Below are 25,048 nucleotides of genomic sequence, written 5' to 3'. Positions count from 1 at the left end.
ATACACACACCCTGGGTTGTCAAGCCAATTCATCTGTTTCTTTTAGTCCTCCCCACTTCCCTCATCCACATCTTTACCTGTTGACTTGCCCTTCCCCCCAACCTTCAATGTCTGAAGCAAATGCCTTGTCAGCATCATTCTTCCAGAGTTTATCATTCAGATCTGTGAGATGAGTTAATGTCTCCTTCCCAGCATTCTGTGTCTGTAACAGCGCTAGGTTGGGTTGTATGCCCCAACGGGGTGTATCTTCCTGTCACCCTAGCAACTTCCAGAGTGTACAAGACAAAGGATGCTTTTACCTCGGCATCATTCTCCCAAGGCACTGGCCACACATGCTTTTATTTTACTTTTAAAAGGTTTAAATGTATTAAATAATAAATGTATTAATGAATTAAAATTTGTTAAATTAAATTATATTTTATTACTATAAATTATATATTGAAATATATATCATATATAATTTCCTGAAACAGGACTCACGTGGCATGTATCTCAGGCCAACTTCAAACCTATGGCAGCCCTCCTGCTTCAGTCTCCCAAATATGTGATCACAATCTTTTTAAAAAACAGGTTTAAAACATCTACATAAGACTGTTCAATTGATTGTTGTTTTAAATCAAACAACTTTTATAATACTCATTTTTATTGTTACAATATTTTATAAATTTTTAAAGAATATGATAAAAAACTAAAGGTGTTACAAGTTTTTGGGGGCTCGCTGGGAGGAGTTGGGGTACAAAAGGGAAAGAAGAATGTAATGTAAGTCTATTTACTCAAAATATGTTTTTAAATGTTAACAAATTCAGATAAATTGAAATTATGTATCCTCACCTATTTTACTACAAGTGACATAATTTCATTATTCTTTTCAAAACAGATTTGTCACTTTTATTCATGTCCATGTAGATATGCGCATGTACATATGGGTACCCATGGAGATAGAGGCCAGAAGATAACATAGATCCTATGAGGTTCAAGTTCCAGGTGATTATGAACCCTGATGTGGGTGTGGGAATTGAACTCTGGGCCTCTGCAAGAGCAGCATGCTTGCAACCACTGAGCCGTCTCTCCAGCCCTTCATTATTCTTTGACTGAACAGTACTCTACCATACATACACACCACATTCTCTTTATCCATCCATTCACTGATGGTACTGAGGTTAATTCTACAATGTAGCCTTTATTGATACTGTTGCAATAAAAGTGGGTGAGCAGTTCTGGCTTCTGCATGCTGCATTTATTGTAGTTGGATAGATGCAAAAAATACTACAGCTGGATCATCAGGCAGATCTGTATTTAGGACTTCAAGGAACCTCCATACTGACTTCCTTAACAGCTGGATTCTTTCGTGTTCTCACAATAGTGTACGAGATCCCCACCCCCTTCTGGCTCCACCCCCTTTCCTCCCTCATTCATATGTGTGTTTGGTGTACATCTATGTTTACATGTGTATCCACATGTCTGCAAGTGCACTTGCACATGGGGGCCACAGGGTGATACCGGCTGTCTTCCTCAGTCTCTCTCCACCTTATTTATCCAGACAGAGTTTCTCATTGAACCCAAGCTTGCTGATTTGCCTAGTCTAACTAGTCAGCTTGCCCTGGGGTGAGGAATCCCCAAATTCTAGTCCTCACATGCAAGCTGCAAGTGTCGTTGTATCCACTCTCCCATCTTTATTATTATTATTATTATTATTAACGATAGTTGCTCTGACTGGTGTGAGATGGAATCTGTGCGCTGTTTTTTGAAAATGTCCCTTTCCTTTCTGTCTAAGGGGGCGGTGTGGGTATTGGTGTGCTTCCTTAGAAGTCTTATAGAATTCACCAGTGGATCTACCAGGTCCCGGGCTTCTCGTTGTTGAGGCTCTTCATTACTGCTCCATTCCCTTTGCTTGTTAGCGATCTGTATAGTGTGTTATGTACTATTGGTTGTGTTTTAGTATTTTCAACATTTTCCAGTTAATGGAAGATATGATTTCAAACTCTTCTCTAGTGATCCTCTGGTTCTGTGGTATCTGCTGGAACTATTCGGGTCTTCTCTCATTTTCTTTTTTTAAAAAAAGATTTATTATTATTATTATTATTATTATTATTATTATTATTATTATATCTAAGTACACTGTAGCTGTCTTCAGATGCACCAGAAGAGGGCATCAGATCTCATTACGGATGGTTGTGAGCCACCACGTAGTTGCTGGAATTTGAACTCATGAGCAGTCTGTGCTCTTAACCACTGAGCCATCTCTCCAGTCCCCCCTTCTCTCATTTTCTTTTGGTTTTCTTTGCTAAGAGTTTGCCAGATTTCCAAAGAATCACCTCTTTGTCTTGTCCCTTTGTATTATTCTTTTCATCTGCTTTTCATTAATTTCTAGCGTTTTATTACTTCTTTCCATCTATGTATTTCAGGTCTCATTTGCTCTTTTTATTTTAAAGACGTTGACTTGATCATTAGGTAATCTGTTTGAGACTCTCTGACTTTTCAATATAGATCACTGCAGACCTAAACGCTCCAGTGAAAAATGTAGACTGCTTTTAAATGTTAACATTAAAAGTAAGATCCTACTATTCACTGCCTGCAAGAAATTCACCTCAGTAACAGACACACAAATTGAAATAAAAAGATAAAAATACTCTAAGTTCGCAGAATCAGAAATCAATCAGGTGTTGTTTTATTCATATCAGACAAAGCAGACTTTGAGACAAAATTAGTCAAAAAAGATCAAAGTGATCACTCGATATTGATAAACAGAGCAATCTATTAGGTTTATTACTGTGCTCACTTCAGACACTTCAGTGTGTGTGTCCAACTGGCAGATGCGATGTTTTCATATAGATAGAAGCATTGTTATTCCCCGAGTTTATATCAATAGACTGTCAGTTAGCTGTTGTTACCTGACTAGGTTAAGCTTTGTATCCATCCCAGCCCATCTCTCAAAACCATAACTTCTATTTCAGACTCTCATCTTGATTCCCTTTTCATTCATTCCTTTTAGAATTGAAAGCAAACTCCTACAAGTTTTACCTTGAAATTGCCCCAAGGAAAAGACTTCCTGAGTATTGCCAGGATGCCCAAGGCAAGAGGCCTGTTGTGACTGAATTGAAGAGATCTTGTTGTAAAGTGAAGGGAGATGATTGGTTGGGTAGGTTGGAACTGGAACATGCAATTTCCTCACCACTAAAGAGAGATAATGGTTAAAGGTCAGTGATACAAAACAGTAACACAATTGGAGGGCTTCCCAGTAGGGCCTAATCTACTGTGGGAAGACAAACATATAAATGCCTTTCTCTACGGCTGATCAGAATGCAGTTGTAGAACATCAAAACTGGTTCAAAACATCAAAACAGTTCTTAAGGATAATCCAGTCAAACTTCTCATTTCCAAACCAGGAAGGGAGCTCAGAGAAATGAAAAACAAAACAAAACAAAACAAACCCCACATTCATACCAGATGGTTCCTAAAAACTTAAATGATGATGTCGATGGGAGAGAGAAGTCTATACCCAGAAAGAGCACAGCAGCAGCAGCATGTTTGAGGAAGAAGGGCTAATACCCTGCAGGATTCCAATAACACAATGGGTGAGAGCTGTTTCAGGACGCAAACCAAATAACTTCGTACCAAGTGAGCAGGGTCTTATATGTGCTGGTGCCTGTCTTGTGTGTACCAGACTGAGTCATAGTAATTCGTAGGTTTTTGTTAGTTTGTCCTTTTCATGTTATAGTCATGCACCTGAGTAACACTTTGGTTACTCCTCTAGCTACGAGCAAGCCTTTTAAAGAGGCAGGAGTGCTCTTTTGTCAGCGCTTGCCTTGGTGCACTCGAGGCCATAGGTATGGAATATCACTATGGCTCTTAACAGGGATATGTCTAAGAGATCTCACCTGTCAGACCATGAGTTCCAGGGGACAGGCAGGAACAAGATACACAGGAGAGGACTCATGGAAAACAGAAGCAGACATTATTAATACAATTGGTGATTTCTGTCTTTTTTGTTTGTTTGTTTGTTTTTCGAGGCAGGGTTTCTCTGTGTAGCCCTGGCTGTCCTGGAACTCACTTTGTAGACCAGGCTGGCCTCGAACTCAGAAATCTGCTTGCCTCTGCCTCCCGAGTGCTGGGATTAAAGGCGTGCGCCACCACGCCCGGCTAGGTGATTCTGTTTTAGTGTGCTTTCTTTTTTTAAAAAAGAGATTTAGCCAGGTGTAGTGGTGTATTCCTTTAGTCCCAGCAGTCCTGAGGCAGAGACAGGTGGATCTCTGTGAGTTCGAGGCCAGCCTGGTCTTCATGGTGAGTTTCAGGACAGCCAGAACTACATTAGAGAGACCTTGTCTTGAAACAAACAAACAAACAAACAAAGATTTACCTATTTTATTTTATGTTTGTGGATGTTTTTCTTGCATGCATGTTTGTGTACTCCGTGTATGCAGTGTCCAAGGAAGTCAGAAGAGAATGTTGGATCCTCTGGAACTGGGATTACAGGTGGCTGTGAACCACCAAGTGGGTGCTGGGAAACAAACTTGGTTCCTCTGCAAGAGCAGCCAGTACTCTTAATTGCCGAGCCATCTCCAGCTCCTTAATTAGGTTTTGAGTGCTATGCTAAAACACCATGACCCAAAGCAATGTGAGGAGGGAACAGTTCAGTTGTTGTCATGTGATGTTTTTCTGCCTTGGGAAGGGGCTTGTGATGTTTTGCTAGAAACAGACACTTGAGAGAGTGCATGATATTTAGAAAGAAAGCAGTGAGGATTCTGTTGCATGGCTAGGCTGCACCCCTTCTCTGGTCTTTGCTGGCCTTCACTGGCCTTCACTGGTCTTCACTTTGTAGAGAAAAATGCACCAACTTCTCTTCTTATTCCAGCGGATTCTGGCTGCTTCCACTGACTTTCACTAATTGGCTGAGCCTTGCTGTTTCTGCTGGTTTGTGCCACTACTCCTGACTCTTGCTTGGCATTTGCTACTGAACTAGGCTGCCGGCATCCAGACAACGAAGAGTAGAATTGTCAGAGAAACTACTTCTAAACATGTCCACAACACGCTTTTCCTATTAAGCTCTTTCCCCTACCTCTGGTCAATGGGTTAGAAGGAAGGTTAAAATGTTTAAGAACCCTAAATAAAGTAGGCTTTAAAAAAACCCCTCTAAGACCACACAACCTCCCCAGGGATAGCACTGCATGCATACAGTGATCTGGGCTTTCCAACATTAATCACTAACGAAAAAAAATTTGAGGCTGAAGAAGATGGCTCAGTAGTTAGGCACTGGATGCTTTTGTAAATGGCTTGGGTTAGATTCCCAGCACCTACAAGGTATCTAACAACTATTTGTAACTCAGGTTCTAGAGGATCCACTGACCAATTCTGGCTTCCGTGGACCAGGAGGGCATATGACATGCATGCAGACATTCATACAAAACATCCAAACACATAAATAAAATAATTTAAAAGAAAAAATTAAAAATATACAGACTTGGCTACAGGCCAGTCTGGTGGATGTAATTTCTCTCCCCTCAGATATGTCTAGGTTTGGGTCAAGTTGACAAAAACTAACTAGCACTGTCTCCATTCTGCTTTCATGAACAAATACTTTATGCTCCGTGGCACACTGCTTTGTTTGTTTGTTCTTCCTTTGTTGTCTTTTTTTGTTTCCCCTTCTGAGTGAGAGTCAAGCATCCTCTCTTGGGGCCTCCTTGTTACTTAGCTTCTTTGTGTCTGTGGATTGTAGCAGGTTTTCCTGTACTTTATGGCTAGCATCCACTTATAAGTGAGCACATAGCATGCATGTCTTTCTGTGTCTGGATTACCTCACTCAGGATGATATCTTCTAGTTCCATCCACTTGCCTGCAAATTTCGTGATGTCGTTGTTTTTAATAACTGAGTAGCACTCCATTGTGTAAATGTACCGAATTTTCTTTATCCATTCTTTGGTTGAGAGATATCTAGTTTGTTTCTAGTTTCTTGTTAAAACTGCTATGGACATAGTTGAGCAAGTGTCCTTGTGGTAGGATGAATGTCCTTTGGGCATATGCCTAGGAGTGGTATGTAGGACTGTGAAAGACAGACTGTTTTCTGGTTGAGCTAGGTTTAAACCCCGGAGATCCAGCAGATAACTCTGCAAGGGATGGAAGGCCTGTTTGCCATGCTCCCAGACATAGGCTCCTGACACGAGGCCCCAGCTCCATAATTCTGTGGCCATCAGTCATGTAGGCTGTCCAGACTCCACCCCCACAGTTACCTGGCAACAGCCATGTAGGCCCAGTCCACTATAAAAGGGAATGTTTGCCCCACTCCTCCCTCTCTTACTCTTACTCCTGCTTCTCTGTTGCCCTCTTGCTCCCCCTCTCTCCACATTCTTTTCCCTCCTCTCTCCACGTGGCCATGGCTGGCCTCTACTTTCTCCACACCCCCTCTCCCCGCCTTTCTACAATAAACGCCTTAAAACCATGGGCTGCCTCTTCTCATCGGGATCTGCAGCCATGCTGGAGCAGTGGAGCAGGTCTTCCTCTAAAGAGCCCCGAGTCTAATCTTCCGCTTAGGCCTTCTTGCGTTCTCAGATGCGATTTCCACCAAGCCAAGCAGGCACCGCGCAAGCTAAAGACTCCTCCCTGTGAGAACCTGCCGCAGCTCTTCTCCCTGCCCTTTTCCTCCCCAGGGCCAGAGCCTGGCCCACACTCGTTCTCAGCTCTTGCGTGGCATTCAGCAGCATCTGCAGTGTCTAAGAACTTGGGTACCTGTCGTCCTCAGTCTCCTCAGCCTCTGTGCAGGCCTGGGGACCCTGAGCCAAGCCTGGCAGTTCCGTGGGGAACTTAGACTCTGCTTCTCCACCCCCAGGGCAAACCCTACCTGGGGTGAGAGCAGTCAGACTTCCTGCAACCCACTTCGCCCAGCAGCCCAAGCCCTGGGTCAGATACAGGACCCCATTTTTAACCCACAGTGGTATAGATGGGTCTTGAGGTAGAATTATTCCCAGTTTTCTGAGAAACTTCCAGATTCATTTCCATTGATTGTACAAGTTTGCACTCCCACCAGCAATGGAGTAGTGTCCCCTTGCTCCACATCCTCACCAGCATGTGCTGTCACTTGAATTTTTGATCTTAGCCATTCTAATGGGTATAAGTTGGAATCTCAGAGTTGTTTTGAGAGAGAGAGAGAGAGAGAGAGAGAGAGAGAGAGAGAGTGTGTGTGTGTGTGTGTGTGTGTGTGTGTGTGTGTGATATCACAGCTATACTTGGAGGCCAGAGGCATTGGGTCCCTTGGAACTGGAGTTATAGGTGATTGGCTGTAGCGGCTTGTGTTCTCATGCTAAATGTGTTACCCAAAAAACCTGTTTGCAATGTCCCACATGTAGGCTAAAGGAAGTCTGCCCCCAGTTGGCTCTGACTGGGAAATAAAGTTGTCAGTGGCCAAAGGCTGGGCAGGGAGACAGAGGCAAGGCTTAAAGATTTCCTAGACAAGGGACAAAGGGGAAGAAGAAGGGATTCCACCATGAGAGGGCTGTAAGATGGACCACACCACAAAGAAGCAGAAGAGTGAGACAGCTGAAATGTAGGTACAAAGGGGGAAGCGGCCCCGTGGGAGGGCTGCCCAGAAGGAAACAAGGCAGCAAAGACAGAATATAGATTTAGAAAGTGTTAATTCGTGAATACTGGAAGGGAGTGTATGCTAGCTTTGGGGAGGTTCAGAAATACCCAGCCATTGAGCAAGTGAAGGCTTATTAAATATAAAGGTTGAGTGTGTATGTGTTGTGTCTTTTTATTCATGAATCTAGAGAGCTCTGGCAGATGGCAAGAAGTGTGATCACCCACCGGGAGCTCAGAGCAGGTTAACAATTTACAGCCACAGTTGGGATTCACCTGACATGAGTTCTGGGAACCAAACTTGGCTCTTCTCCAAGGGTAGTACATGCTCTTACCCACTGAGCCATCTCTCTGGCCCCTTAGACCAGCATACAGAGTAATGAGCTTCATCACCGCATCGTCACACATAGACACATTGTATTTTGGGGGGTGGGGGTGGGCATGGGTGGGTTGCTAGACAGGGTTTCTCTGCATAGCCCTGGCTGCCCTGGAACTTACTCTGTAGATCAGGCTGGCTTCAAACTCAGAAATCCGCCTGCCTCTGCCTCCCAAGTGCTGGGATTAAAGGCATGCGCCACCACGCCTGGCTGACACTTTGTATTTTAGTCTCATTCCTTCTTTCCCTCACTGCGCTCCCCTCGCCTCGTCAGCTGGTTCTTGTTCTTGTTCCAGTCCTCAATTCTTCTTTCCTACTACAAGTATCCTGTTATTTTCTATTTCCTACCTCCCTTAAATTTCTTTCTCCCCTCTCATGATCCATAAGGAGAGTTTTGACAGGACCTCCACACTCCTGAAAGCCAGACCACGTCAGCCCTCTGAGGCTGGGATGCCTGATTGTTGTCTTAGCTCTTCTTAGAATAGAAATTGAGAAGGAATTAGCTTTTTAAAGAAAATGCACCCCCCCACACACACACATTTTAAAGAAACAGCTTTAGTCATTCATTCACCCATTCATTCGTTCATATACAACTTATATATTTAAAGTTTGCAAGGCAAGTACTCAGTGAATTCGTGGATATACAATTGTCATATGGTTCATGAACTCATTATGTGCAACTGTAGCTATAGTCTATTTTAGGAAAACTTAATCCTAGCTCCTGAGAATGTAAAATGGCACAGTGTGGTGCTTCCCCAAACGAACATAGAGTTGCCGTATTGCCATATGATTTATCAGTTCTATCTTGGATGTTGTGATGGTTTGTATATGCTCTGCTCAGGGAGTGGCATTATTAGAAGGTGCAGCCCTTTTGGAGTAAGTGTAGCCTTGTTGGAGTAGGTGTGTCATTGTGGGTGTTGGCTTTAAGACCCTCATCCTAGCTGACTGGAAGCCAGTATTCTGCTAGCAGCCTTCAGATGAAGATGTAGAACACTCAACTCTGTCCATACCATGCCTGCCTAGACATTGCCATGATCCTGCATTGATGATAATGGACTGAACCTCTGAACCTGTAAGCCAGTCTCAATTAAATATTATCCTTTGTAAGAGTTGTATTGGTCATGGTGTCTGTTCACAGCAGTAAAACCCTAACTAAGACAGATATATAACCAAAAGAACTGACAGCTGGGGCTTAAAGAACATTATTCTCAAGAGGAAAGGTTTGTAACCAATGTAAGTGAGTAGCAATGGATTTCTGGATAAATACATTATAATATGTATCTGCCATGCAATATGATTCAGCCTTAAAAATGGTTCTGACACACACTATTACAACATGTATGAGCTTTGAAGACATGGTGCTAAGTAAAATAAGCTAGTTCCTGAAGGCTTAATACTGTGTAATCTCATGTGGTATGCCTAGAATAGTCAAAATCACAGAGACAGACGGGAGAATGGGGGCTGTCACAGGTTGTGGGAGGAAAGTGTAATAGTGGGGGATTAAAAGATACAAGACGTCATTGGAGGCAGGACAACAAAGTGCTGGGAATGGAGAGGAGCAATGGTTTGAACAATTATGTGAGTGGACTCAATACCATACAACTGTGCACTTCAAAATGGTTCAAATAGCCACCATGGCAAGCATGTGTAGTCCTTGTATTTGGGAGGCTGATCTGGGAAGATCATCTGAATCCAGGAGCTGGAAACCAGCCTAGGCGACAATAGCTAGGCTGTAGCATGGCGACTAAGGGTCCAGAAGCAGTGCAGAACTGAAGTGGAGCACAGAGGAAAGCAGACTTCTGCCACCACTTGCAAGCAATTGAGCACACTGTCTATCTGAGCTCTCACTTGTTTTCTCATCTGAAAATGCTATTGATGTGCAACAAAATTTTCCACGGGAGATACAACACACACACACACACACACACACACACTCAGAGCAGATAGGGAGCCCATGACGAAGTACAGATATCACTGAAGTCCAATCTGCTGAACCATGAATTTTGTTGCGGTTCCTTACAAGACTATGGACGAGGAGTTCTTAAAAGAGCAGAAATGACTCAGAGACAGTTGTACCACCAAAGCCTACCCGAGCACGGTGGGCTCACAGAAGCTGGGAGCCTGGAGCAATAGGTGGGAGAGTTCTTTTCCAGTTGCTTCAGTTGGTCTAAATATCTTCCAGGTATCTCTGATGGTTTCTGCTTTATTAAGGCAGCTAGTCTGGTCTCTGTTTTCTTTGCAGCTTGGCTTGTCTGAGAATCTTCTTTGCAGCTTAACTCCTCTTGTCTAAGAGGGGCATTAGCTTTCCCCCTCTTATTCTTGAAGGTAGGGACCTAGAGAATCTGGTCAGTTTCAGGGACTTCCTGAAGCTGCTTGAGTTGTTCACAATTCTGTTTAAAGGCACTTCCAGCAGGATGGAATGTTTCCATCTTAGAGGAAGCTAGAACATAACAGGAATGATGAAAATGTATGACTCTGATAGTGTGGAACTTTATTGAAACCCAACATGCCACTGAACCATTGTAGCATCTACTCTGTGTTATAAAACTACAAGAAACTTTAGAAGGAACATGTTAAAAGGGGAAAAAGATAAGACATCTTGTGCCGTTCTATCCCATGCCTTCTAGTCTTTGGATTCCCTAACGTTGCTCCCAAGGGAAAAGCTCCTTGTTCTACTTTTGTCTCCAGAGCTTCCCCAGTCTGAAGTTTAGTGGCCTCAGTCTTTTATATACTGCATAATGTATATTATATAATTCATAGTATATATAACATACTACATACTATATTACATACTACATATTGTATATGACATATCACATATCATACATCATATTCATCTAACCTGCTTTTGCCTTTGAGAAGTTGCATTTTCATAGTGGGAACCCAGGCATTTCAGCTCCTTAAATATGAGAAGCAAATGGACATTTTAAATTTAAAGCAGTTATCAAAACCTCAAAGAATGTAGAGCAATGAAAGGAATAAAAAAAATCACCTCTAATGTCTCAGGAATAGTGTTAGCACTTTGCTAAATATTCTTTCAGAGTGCTTGCTACACAGATTATATGAATGCCATCTCACATACATCATACAATCTTTTTCCTGAGAAGAGAACTCATGGATGCTTGAAGTAAAGCTATTGAAATGTCATAGAAGAGTTAGAATGTAATTCATAATACTTTTGTACTTAAGAATTGCAGTGGAGTCCGGAGATGTAGCTCTGTGATAGAATGTTTATCTTGCATAAGTGAGGCTGTAAGTTCAGGCCTACCACACACCACACACACACATACACAGAAACACAACACACACATGCACATATCAGACACACACACACACCATACACACTCAGACATAGATAAAAATACATACACACAAGCACACATACCACACAGACACAATATATACACACACACACAGAGGCACATATATACATACCACACACATACATACACCATACATACCAATACAGCCACATACACACAAACACACATACCACACACACATACACAAACACATACCACACACATACCATACACATAGACACAGACACACATACCACACACATATACATAACACACACAGACACACATGCACATACCACACACATACACATACTACACACACACACAGACACAACTGCACATACCACAATACAACACACACATACCACACACAGACACAGATACATACACATATACACAAACACACATACCACACACATGCACATACTACACACACACACATGCACATACCACACATACACACACATACCACACACAGACACACATGTACATACCACACATACACATACATACCATACACAGACACAGATACATACACATGCACACAGCGCACATACCACACACATGCACACATACACACACCATATAGCACATACACACCTATATGTGTATTGTATATGCATGCATATATCTATACATGACATATAGAATTACATTTCTATGTATGGTGTTTTCTACATACTTAGATCACAGTTTCAGGGTTTATCCATAAGACATAACTCTTTTTAATGGTTGCTGGTACTCCATAGTGAATATGCCATCATTTGATTCAGCATTCTCCATTGATAAAGTTTGGGCAGCTTCTAATATTTTACTGACATGACATAATATTTATACTTGTTGACTCTTCTTTGTGCAAGTATTTCTTAGAACTGGAATGGCGGGGCCAAAGGGTATGAACATACACTGTTATATAACCTGACACTTTTAACCTATTACTTAATATTATGAAAGTGTTTCCAGATCACTCAATATTCAATTTAGCCTCCTAATATTATAATCTATGCATATGTTAAAATTTGTTTTCTCATTTTCCTCAAGTACTAGAAACCGAGCTGCTTCAGAAAGTTCACTGTTACAAACCGTTTTTAAGACTGTAGCTTAGTCTTTGCTTTGCATGCTTAAACTCAGAGATGAACCCCCAGGAACATGAGCGCTTATTCAAGGACTAGGAATATTAAAAACGATAGCTTCTATTGTTTCTCTGCATTACAGAAATAACACATCCTTATCCTGGACCAAGAAACACAGATAGGCACAATTATCACAGCCATGCCACCCTAGCCCCCTGAAGTAACTTCCACTCTCTGTCCTGCTTATGTACTTTTTGAACATACATAAATGTAGTGCATGCTACTTAGAGCTACTAATAGTAAGAACTTTTCATTTACACCCATCACTTAAAATATCTGCAAAGTTTTGTCTTGGGTGCACAAATCTTACTTCTATCAGCCCCACTGCTGAGCGTTTAGATCATCAATGACACTTTTCTGTGTGTGCAATGAAAAGTGGGTGCAATCTTCCCACTGCTAAGGAGCCTTTAAGGTCCCTGGGTATTCCACCAAGGACAAAGGGCAGAAATGCTAGGAGTGGAAAGGTCGAAGTACAGAACGTGCTCCAGCAAGGTGTGGGGCAAACGTATTAGCCAATGTCTAGAGAAGGCCCCTGAATGGAGGCCCCTGAGCTTTGAAGATGTGGGCGTGGCTAGCCGGTGGGAGCAGAGGCAGTCAAATCCTTCGCATCAGCTCAAGTCGCAATGAACCTTCAGCGCCTCAAGTGTGGTGTGAGATTGCAGCTTCTCCAGAAGGCCCGCCAAGCAAAGGCCACAGCCAGCTTTCAAAGGTCACGTCTAGGATTTTGGCCTAGAGCCAGACTCCACAACCGGAAGCATATTGCCAAGACTTGTCCTTTCCTACCTAAATATGCAAGGGTGCCCATGGAAGTTTGTCAGGATTGGAACAAGGAACAAAATGTTTTTTTTTCCTTTGAGGTTTATGTCTCTGACATCCAAGGGGAGACAAGTTCTGGCATAATTAAGCAACTGAGGCTATCAGGATCCTGGGCAGGCTGGGTCAAGCCTCACATGGTGGGGTTCCCACCCCCTCTTTTAAAGAATTATTTATTTGTTTTATGTATATGAGTGCACTGTAGCTGTCTTCACTGGCTTCTATACCAGAAGAGGGCATCATATCTCATTATAGAGGGTTGTGAGCCACCATGTGGTTGCTGGGACTTGAACTCAGGATCTCTGGAAGAGCAGTCAGTGCTCAGCCATCTCTCCAGCTTGGAGTCTTTTTAAAATGAGACTGAGCTAACTCCATTCATTTCGGCCGAGGGTTTTCTGTATTGAGTCCTTAACACATGCCATGTGAGTGACAGTCCTGTCGTACAACTTAAGATAGTCGTGAGAAATTCCTCACGTTTCCATTTTTCCTTTTTTAAAAAAATCATCTATTTTGCTCTCTCTTGGGTTTCCTTTACATTTTTTGATATTTGAAGCTTGCTCTGCTTCATTAACTAACGGATCCTTAGTCAATGATGCATTATCTATCTGACTTGCATTAAAGTTCTCTTGCTGGCCTAGATTTGATCTTTTTCTTGTTCTTTACAACCATAGAATGAATGATTCCCAAGGCCTGTGGCCAACATATGTGATCATCCCTGAGTCTGACTGGAACATTCGTCTTCCTATGACCGTTACTGTTTTGCTATCAATCACAGGAGAGCACCGTTTAATGCTCTTAGGGAGTGACACAGGCGTCAATAAATTCTGTCCCTTAAAGATTTCATTTCTCCCTAGGTTATAGAAAGAGTCCCATGTTTTTCTGACTTCCCTTCAATCCACCCCCTTTTCTTTTCTTTACAAGATCTCCTGTATACCAGGCTGTCCTCAACCTTCCCAGGCTGGGATTATATATACAGAAAACACTTAATGCTGGGGATGGGCCCTGGGGCTCCACGCGAGCCTCTGCTGAGTTACACCCTTTGGTCATTTATTCATTTTAAAGATTTATTTGTTTACCTGTGTGTGTGCACGAGGGCCTGTGGTGAATTTATGTGTGCCCCATGAGAGCAGGAACCTGCAAAAACCAAAAGAGCAAGTTGGAATCCCTTGAAACCGGAATTACAAGCCGTTGTAGGCTGCCACGTGGGCACTAGGAATCAAACCCGGGTCATCTGAAAGAGCAAGCATTCTTACCTCCTGAGAGCCGTCTTCTGAACCTCCAGCCCGTTTATTATTATTTTTTTAATGTAAAATATAAACAAGGAGTTTGCACAGCAGTGTTGAGTGGGTGTACTTAATGCTGCTGAGCTATAGGATTAGAAAATGTTAAGATGCTAAATTTCTGTTACATCTATCTTCTATAACTAGACAGTAAATAAGCATAGTCAAACTCACTTTGATGAAAAAAAATATATTTGCAGGAAGAGAGACCCGCTGGGTGTGTGAGCAGCCCCGAGGTGACATTCAAAACGAGCTTAATGCCTGGGCCTGTGACTCTCACACAAGGCAATTGAGGTTAACCTTGGCTTTTATGGGGTGCTCAGAAAGGAGCCGGGACATGCATATTTGTCTGGAGCAGGTTGGGAAGGAGAACTTAGTCATTCTAAATTCCCATTTGAGGTGGAATTAGGCTCTGCACTGTTGTGTGAAATTAAAGAGCAGGAGAATTTATTGGGCGGCATGACCAGTTTTCTTCCTGAGTGACCAAGGCTTTGCCTTGTACAGAATCCAGGTAAAACCTGGGCTGGATTCCTGTGGATTCCACAGACTCCTAGAACAGTCATGGAAAGAACCCACATATGCCCTACTTTCACATGGAGACAATAAGAACCAGGGAAGGGCTTGCAGGCTCCAGGGTGTATGGATAGTAGGTAACTGAACCAAGGCTATAACTTAGGTCTCCAGCGCTGTTTCTCGATGATAATGATGATGACGACGATGATAGATTTTAAAATGATATCAGTACTCACAGCTCAAACATCTTCCCTCTATTTCTCTCCTTGTTACATGCTCAAACAGTGCTTGTAATTCTTGGTGGATGTTGTTTTGATATTATATGATCCTAATGACTAATCCATATCTAGAATATTCTTGCCTGCAGTCTACAAGTGAAATCAGCCCAAAGCGTTCCTTTTGCATACTACTGCATTCCCTGATTCTGTGACGTATCTGGCTTTATGTTTTAATATCTCTGAAATCAGAATGCAGCAGAAAAGCTGCCATTGGCCAGGCCAGGGCCTTAACCTGACTCAAATGGCCTCTGTGCCTTTACGAACAGGTCTGAAGTGTTCCAATGACAAACTGCTGGCAAGAACAAGAAAGCCACTATAGATCAAAACTTGCCAAGGGCATGTAGTCATGGGGAAATGAATCCCAGAAACAACAGACCTTTCTTTTAGAAAAGAATATAGGTAATATAGGGCCGACACTGTAGAGAAATTCGTTGACAGAAGCTGAGGTGTGTAAAGCCATCAGAATGGAATGGCATTGAGGACCAAGACAACTCTGTGTGTGTGTGTGTGTGTGTGTGTGTGTGTGTGTGTGTGTGTGTGTGTATGTGCTTCGTGTATCTATCTCTATCTCTCTGTGTCTCTCTGTCTCTGTCTCTCTCGTCAGCCTTTGAAACTTTAAAAATAGACCCGAAGCATTGCTTTTATTAAATTTAAAGCAAAATCCTAAGTGTGTTTGCAATGGAACATTAAACGAAGTGATTTTTACAACCCTGGGCGGCTTCCATTAGATGAAATAAAACCATACAGTGTTGATATGGAACCACAAGAGAGACGGAAAAGAACCCTGTTTTCATTTTTCTTCTAGACTTTGGCTGTTTGCAACAACATTAGAGTTAGTAAGAGGCCTCAGAGGCCCAGCTGCATGAAACCTGGGGACTGTCTGCAGCACAGAGCGCAGGGGTCGAAAGCGCCATTCCGAGTTTTTCTAGGATTGATGTGGCCGTCTTTGTTTTTCCAGTTTTTATTTAGATAATTTGTGATTCCACTAGGAAATTACCTACTGTCTTCAAAATTCATTTGGTGACCTAGAATCCTTACGTTTTAATCACGTCAGTCTCTCACTGTGGCTGATGAATCGCTTTCACCCAGGCTCTTCCTGACCGCCTGTCACATCCCAGTGTAAAGGAGCCTGTCCACTTAGAGATGTCAGAGTTCACTTAGAGTTTCTTTTCTGCTACAACCGCTTGCTTTGTCTTCCCTCCTTTGCTGTTTTTTTTTAAATCTATTTTTTGAAAAATAAAGTGTGTTTTTATTTTCTCTCATTTAACATCCAAAACACACAAGGCATATGTTTTTATTTTCTGAGTGCAGTTTTTACTGTGACATTTGGATAATGGTAAAAAAAAAAAAAAGTGCTCTTTTTCTGGCTCATTGATAAGTAATTTATACTTTGAATTTTTTTCCTTTACACATGAATTTGATCATTTAAAAATTGTAACTTTGTGTATGTTTGCATTTCTGCGTGTGGGTGGGTGCACATCAGAGCAGGGTCCCCCAGAGGACACCAGGTCTTCCGGAGCTGAAATTATAAGTGTTTATGAGCTGTCTGAGTTGCATGCTGGGAACAAACTCCAGTCCTTTGTGAGAACAGCACTGTACGAGTTCTAAATGTTGAGCCATCACTCTAGCCCTGATTTTAATCACTTTTATATTATCTAATTTAAACAATACTTTGGCTGAGATCTGAAAACATGTCAAAGGACGTGTTCCAGCAGTGCCGAGAAAAGCAAAGGTGATACTGAGGTGCGTCTCAGCATCATAAAGCAACAAGACCAGAGAATGTAGTTGTGAAAATTGAAGGATTTTTGTTCAGGCAGGCTCTCACTATGTAGGCCATAACTGGCCATGGGCTCATGATCCTTCTGCCTCTGTCTTCTGAATACTGGTTATAGCTTGCTCACTTCAAGGATTTACTCATTATGAAATAGATCTCACTTTTGTAAATATTCCATGGATACCAAAACATCTTGTTTTCATTTTTGTTGAAGAGGTGTTATGTCTCTACATAGGCACCTATTATATCATGTTACCAATTATTTTATCATTCCATGCTGTACATAACATGAACTCAAGATTTCTGCAGTTCTGAAATTAGCATATTGGAGTCTTCAGTATAATTATCTAATTCTTTTTGCATTTCTTACAGCTTTGGCCTAGTACATACAGTTAGCCATTGTGTTGTTTATCACATGTGCATATACAGTCACGGTTTACATCTTTTTTTTTACACATGTACAGAATAACTTGCTATGTTATGAACTGTGTGTACATGTGAAAAGGCATCTTTGAATTACATAACGCAATTTAGTGCTGAAATACATCAATTGACATAGAGAGAATAAATTAGTTATTCTAATTCTTCATTCCACATTTTTTTGCTTAGTCATTTTTATTGGATATTTTATTTATTTACACTTCAAATGTTATCCCCTTTCCCAATAACCCCCAGGAACCCCCATCCCATTCCTCCTCCTCCTGCTTCTATGGGGGTGTGCCCTCACCCACCCACTCTTGCTTCCCTCCACTTGCATTTCCCTACACGGGGGCATCGAGCCTTCACATGACCAAGGGCCTCTTCTATTGATGCTGGACAAGGCCATTCTCTGCTACATATACATCTGGAGCCATGGGTTCCTCCATGTGTACTCCTTGGTTTGTGGTTTAGACTCAGAGCTCTGGTTGGTAGATATTGTTGTTCTTCCTATGGGGTTGCAAACCCCTTCAGTTCCTTCAGCACTTTCTCTAACTCCTCCATTGGGGACCCTGTGATCAGTTCAACGGTTGACTGCGAGCATCTGCCTCTGTATACATCAGAATCTGGCAGGGTCTCTCAGGAGACAGGTATATCAGGCTCCTATCAACAAGCACTTCTTGGCATCACAATAGTGTCTGGATTTGGTGACTGTATATGGATGGATCACCGGGTGGGGCAGTCTCTGGATGGCCTTTCCTTCAGTCTCTGCTCCATACTTTGTCTCCATATTTGTTCCCATGAGTATTTTGTTCCCCCTTCTAAGAAGGACCAAAGCACTCACACTTTGGTCTTCCTTCTTCTTGAGCTTCATGTGGTCTGTGAATTGTATCTTGGGTATTCTGAGTTTTTGGACTAATATCCACTTATCAGTGAGTGCATACCATGTGTGTTCTTTTGTGATAGGGTTACCTCACTCAGGATGATATTTTCTAGTTCCATCCATTTGCCTAAGAATTTCATGAAGTCAATGTTTTTAATAGTTGAGTAGTGCTCCATTGTGTAAATGTACCACATTGTCTGCATCCATTCCTTTGTTGAAGGACATCTGGGTTGTTTCCAGCTTCTGACTATTAAAAATAAGGCTGCTATGAACATAGTGGAGCATGTGTCCTTGTTTTATGTTGGAGCATCTTTTGGGTATATGCCCAGGAGTGGTATAGCTGGCTCCTGATGTAATACTATGTCCAATTTTCTGAGGAACTGCCAGACTGATTTCCAGAGTGGTTGTACCAGCTTGCAATCCCATCAACAATGGAGGAATGTTTCTCCACACACTCACCAGCATCTGCTGTCACCGGAGTTTTTGGTCTTAGCCATTCTGACTGGTGTGAGGTGGAATCTCAGGGTTGTTTTGATTTGCATTTCCCTGATGACTAAGGATGTTGAACATTTCTTTAGGTGCTTCTCAGCCATTCGATATTCCTCAGTTGAGAATTCTTTGTTTAGCTCTGTTTCACCTGTTTGGTTGTGTTTTCTTATAATTCTTTAAGGAATTTTTGTGTTTCCTCTTTAAGGGCTTCTACATGTTTACCTGTGTTCTCCTGTATTTCTTTAAGGGAGTTATTTATGTCTTTCTTCAAGTCCTCTATCATTGTCATTAGAAGCGATTTTAAATCTGAATCTTGCTTTTCTGGGGTGGTGGGGTATCCAGGACTTGCCATGGTGGGAGAACTGGATCTGATGATGCCAAGTAATCTTGGTTTCTGTTGTTTATGTTGTGCTTGCCTCTCACCATCTGGTTATCTCTAGTGCTACCTGCACTCACTGTCTCTGACTGGAGCCTGTCCCTCCTGTTATCTTGTTTGTGTCAGAACTCCTCAGAGTCCAGCTGTCGCTATGATCCTGAGATCTGGTGTAAGAGTTCATGGGAGTCAAATTGCCTCTGGGATTCTGAAATCCTGGTGAGATCAAGCTCCTGTGATCCTATGATCCTATGATCCTATGACCTTCCTCTGGGTGTTGTGGGACTTGATGCAAAGCTAGCATCCAAGGTCTGCTCAGGGCACTGGCTCAGACCAGAAGGAACCTGTGCCACTGACTGGGCAGGGTTCCTGTGTCCCTGGATCCCTGGGGGTCCCAGTTACTCCTGGTGTTGGGGCAGATGTTGTGGCCTCCTCACCTATGATCCTGGAGGCATTAGAGCTCCTGGGAGTCCAGCTTCCTCTGGGTGTTGTGGGACTGGGTGCAGAGCTAGCATCCAAGGTCTGCTCAGGGCACCGGCTCAGACCTGAAGGAACCACGATTTACATCTTTACCTGTGTACTTCTATCTCAAGTTTCTTTGCTCCATACCATGTCCTCCTGTCTTGTCTTTCTAGCTCTGCAATGGTTTGTCTTGTTTGTTGGTTGAATCTCCTCTTACACATTTTCTTCAGGTGAAATATATAGGCATTTTTCTCCCACTTCTGACATATCTGCAAATAGATTTCTTTCTCCCTGATAACTGAAGTTTCAACTGGTCATGAATTTCATGAGCTGGAGTCTGTTTCTATGAGAAGTCTGTGAATATTATTGCCTTAACTTCTGGAGAACAGATTCTGTTTGTTTTTTAAACAAGATTCATTTATTTGTGTGTGTATGTGTGTGTGTGTCTTGCCTGCATGTATATACACCACATACAGGAAGTATCTGAGGAGGCCAAAAGGGGGTGTCTTATCTTCTAGAACTGGGGGATGGTCATTAGTTGTTTGCAGGGTGGGAACCTAACCCTTGTTCTCTGCAAAAATAGCCAGTGCTCTTTAATTGCTGAGACTTCTTTCCAGCCTCTGGAATCCAATTCCTGTGTACTGGCTTGTGACCCCTTATCTCACACCCACACAAAGAGTTTCAAGTCTTATCAGGAACTTGCTGGCTTGTGTGTTCAGTCTGGAATGAATTTTCCTGAATGAGCCATTCAGCACAGTGTCTGGGATTTCTCCATCCAAGAACTTTCCTCCATTGCAAGTTTGTTTCTTTTCCTTTATCTGAGCCCTTTGCCTATGCAGATCCGGCAACACAGTCTGCTATACCTCTTAGACTTCGCTCCAGTCTCTTGCTTTAATCTTTGTTCTGTGCTATGGAATATTTTCCGCTTGCTCTTTTAGCCCATTAATTTGGACCCCTCAGTTGTGATTATTATCTTCTTTCATTTAGGTATCAAATTAGTTGTAAAAAAATCATCTCTGACTTTAAAAAAATCACTTCTATATTGCTTAGTGTGTGTGTGTGTGTGTGTGTGTGTGTGTACGTGGAGTTGTGGAAGTTGGTTCTCTCCTTCTGCCTTTGGGTTCCCAGGATTAAACTGAGGTCATCAAGCTGTGTAGCAAGTGCCTTTACCCTTTGAGTCATCTGGCTAGTCGCCTTCTTTGGTTTTTGAGACAGAGTCATATTATATAGTCCGAGCTCTTACACTTGGAATCCTCCAGCTTCTGCTGCCCAAGCCCTGGGTTACAGGCAAGCCTGGCCTCCCTGTCTCTTTAGAAAGCGAGCTGAGCAAGTCAGGGGAAGCAAGCCAGTAAGCAGCACCCTCCATGTCCGCTGCATCAGCTCCTGCCTCCAGGTTCCAGCCCTGCTTGAGTTCCTGTCCCGACTTTCTCCAATAATTAATTATGATATGGAAGTGTAAGCCAAATAAACCTTTTGTTCCCCAACTTGCTTTTTGGTGGTGTCTCTTCATAGCAACAAAACCCTCACACATTTCATCTTGCTGACATATTTAACCTGACTAAGCACCCATCAGAAGAACCTTAGGAAACATGAAACTTGAAACTCACTAAAGAAGCAACCTCTGAGTTGTTTAAACAAGGGTTTTCTTCCTGATGGCTAGGTTGTTCACTACATACATGATGTGTTAACCTCTTCTCAGGCTCTCACTGCTAACCCTATGATTCTGTGATTGCTTAGAATTGGAGAGAAATTCCTACTGCACAACAGAATAAAAATATGTATGTAGTATATATTATAATTATGCCACTGGCATCTTGAAACCATCTGGTTTACTCCTAGCCACTGGTCAATTACCACATGCCTTTCTTTATGGGATGCAGAAATGAAAACCAATTGATTCGCTGCCATCTGCCATTTATTACACTAACTCCTTGGAAGTGACAGAAAGGGCGGAATTTTAATTACAGATGAGGGTACCATTCTCACTAGCTGAGTAGCTAGGCCCCTGGCTACATGCCCATTGGTTTAGGAGGAGGGGGTAAAGGACCTAAATAGGGATGACTAATAGGGGCTTAGTGGGGGCATATAAGAATGTACAAATATTTGAAAGCTGCAAAAACCTGGAAGGTGTTGCACACAGGAAACTGTAGTCTCTAAAATTTAGGAAGAACCTCAGATGTCATTGCTAAGGTTACAAAGATTTTCAAACTAGCAACAAAAAGTTCAAAAATTGTAGAGGCTGTAAAACAGGCTTATTTTCTAAGGAGTTCAGACTCATTTTTACAGACCTTTATTTACTTCAGCTTTAATTAAAAAAAAAAACTATCAAACTGATGGTTTTAAATTCGGTCTTTATATGAAGGGAAAATACATATAAATAATGACATTTTAAGAACATTTTTAGAGTTCTCATGACATCATGTACAACTTTCCTTTTCCATTTAAACCTTCCCAATATTTACAGAATACCTTTTAAAATAAGACCGTTAAGAAGATAGCCTATAGCTGGGCATTGAGGCACACATCTTTAATTCCAGCACTCCAGAGGCAAAGGCAAGGCAGATCTGTAGCTGGATCTGGCTACCTAGTGAGTTCTTCTTTATTCCACCCTTTTAACCCCTTAATGCTAGATAGGAGAGAAAAAAACAAAAGGATAGAGGGGGAAGGGGCGACATTATCCTCAGAGTACTTCCTGCTGATTAGGGGCTATGAGTTCCTTGGAGCAAGTTTGGTCTTTGCTGTCAGGATATCTAATTTCCTGTTGTTGCTGTTTCTTCTTCGTGCGTTACTACTTAGCAAACAGCAAGCAACCAAGTCCCCAGAATTCCAAATGTCACACACTCACAGAAACTGTCTGTCGCTGGCAAAATCACGCTCCTGCTGGAGCACGAGGTAAATCATAGTCAGCTGCTGTGGACAATCTGAAGCAGCCTCACATTCCACATCTGGGATTAAAATGAGAACACATTCTTGTAATATTTTTATATTTTTAAAGAAACCCAAATCCTCACTACATAGATCTCTGAGTCTGAGGCCAGGCTGGTCTACTGAGTGCCAGGAAAGCCAGGGCTACACAAAGAGAGAAACCCTGTCTTGAAAAAAATTATTTTTATACATATATACATATATATATATATATATATATATATATATATATATATATATATAAAATGATTGCTGTCTATATGCAAGTGAGGTGAGGGCAAGCACAAGATAAGGCTAGAGCCTGTGAATGGGGGCAGAAAGTGGGCTGAGAGTTTTAGAGATGGAACACATAGGTCAGAGAGGACAGGAGGACAGAGAAGATGGAGGAAGGAGAATGAACCCGATCCACGTGACTTTAAATAGCCACAGGTAGAGCTATGAATATCATAGAAGGGATAGAATAATATAGGACAATATGTCCAATCCAGGTGGGCAGCTTGTATCAATATCAACTGGCTCTGAGTTTATTGTGTGGGCATTTTGTGAGTTGAGAATTTACTGATATAAATCTGACTGATAAATTACAAGCCTCTAGAGTTTTGATTTTACTGGGTTATTGGGATTTTCGACAGCTAACCACGGGGGGGGGGGGGCAGATGACTGGGAATGTGAGCAGGATCCACAGCAAGCAAACTGCAAGTTGGGCGGCTGCCACATGGAGACCATGGGGCAGGGAGCATGGGGTTACTAGAGCATAGCCAGCAATAGCGTGGATTGCTTTTTTTAGTATTACATGCAATATATATATATATACATACATACACACACACACATATATATGTGTGTGTGTGTCTGTCTCTGTGTGTGTGTGTGTGTGTATCTCATGTGTATGAGTATTTTGCCTGGTGCTCATGTAGGTCAGAAGGCGCAGGATCCTCTGGAACATTAATTACAATTAATTATGAGCCACCATATTGATGCTAGGAAACAAATCTGGGTCCTGTCTAAGAGCAGCAAATGATCTATCTTAACCACTGAACCAGCTCTTCAGCTCCTTTTTACCCAAGTATTAAGATGGTATTACTGTTCTGATTTAAACAGTAAAAGAATCATATGGTTTCATAGAGCTAAAAGAAGTGAAGGCAAAACCTAGGCATAAAGTTTTAGTTGAACTTTCCTTACTGTTGCCCTGTCATGGTGGGTTAACTACAATGTCCTCCAGGCAGATATACTTCCTGTTTCTTGGGATATTATATGGCTTCAAAGTAGCACGTAATTTTTATCTGCAGTCATCATAACCAGTGCATGGCTTAACAAGGTTTTTCTCACAAGGAAAGGTCACCTGCCGTATGGTTAGAACCTGAACATTTTTAATTATATGTATGGGCATGTGTGCTTGTGTGTGGATACCTGCATGTGAATGCAGATGTTTGAGGCCAGAAGCTGCCTGAGGTGGGTATTGGGTATTGAACACATGTCCTCTGGAAGAGCAGAACACATTCTTAACTGCTGATCCATCCCTCCAGCTCCTAAAATATTTTTTGATAGATGCATTCTAGTGCTAGCTCTGTCACTGTCTAGGAGAACTTAGGCAAATTACTTCATTACTTTCTCAAGAAACACCATAGTCTCTCAACCTCAAGTCCTCACAAGGGGATTTCGCCAAATCATTATCTGTCATCCTTGCTAGGCAACCAAATCGCTTAAGGTGAAAGTATATTCAGAGATTAGGATTAAATTGTTCTAGGGATGAGTCCTGCATACTCCTACTCTCCTCTACAATTATCAAGCCTTAGGCTTAAAAACCTAAGAACATCTGCCCAGAGCAAGCCCCTTTCTCAGTGAGAAAGAGATGGAAAACTCACCTGCTTAGATGGGCAATCTAGAAATTACCAGTTCAGATCTCCTCACAGAGCAGTATTCGGGGGCTTAAGACTTGATCTGTGTTGGCTGTCTGCTCATTTACCACAGGGAAGCCTGGGCTTTTGATTGGTTACACTCAATTTAAGAATGTAAGCAGCTGAGTTCTCTTTTCACAAAGCTGGTGTTTAGATCTTTAGTTCAACTATTTCTAGTATTAGCTCAGTGCTAGTAACGGATTAAAAGAAGTGAGCTTTTCATTCTTTGTAGTTATCCAGATGTTTCCTTTTCTCTAAGTTCTCCCATCAGACTTCAAATCGTGATTACAATTATGAACAGCAGCCATTACTTGCCCTGAGCCAAGGCTGGCCCTGTCAACTTGCATGGGGCCCCACTTACTGCCAAACTAGTTATAACTGGTAAGACTTGAGGCGTTGTTTTTCCAGTTTTGTACCTACTACTGAGTCCACCATGCTCCAATGGATAGTTCTAAATGCATGGCATGCCCACATGGTCACAGCCAGCCTTGGTTAAACTCAGTGGAATTCTCAAAGGTGAGAAAGATTTTTAGGGAAGTTGCAGCTAGGCAGGGAGAGGGAATCAA

General features: G+C 42.1%; 1 annotated feature.

Moving 5' to 3' along the window:
* Window positions 19,270–22,344: an enhancer, noted in NCBI's record as "VISTA enhancer mm1361". NCBI's record gives its function as "enhancer in: forebrain[8/9] | limb[9/9] | heart[7/9] | blood vessels[5/9]" and the evidence as "EXISTENCE:transgenic organism evidence [ECO:0001131][PMID:17130149]".

This window comes from Mus musculus, chromosome 16 (assembly GCF_000001635.26).
Source record: "Mus musculus strain C57BL/6J chromosome 16, GRCm38.p6 C57BL/6J".
NCBI lineage: Eukaryota > Metazoa > Chordata > Mammalia > Rodentia > Muridae > Mus > Mus musculus.
The sequence above is the reverse complement of the archived record's forward strand: the minus strand, read 5'-3'. Positions and strand labels throughout refer to the sequence as shown.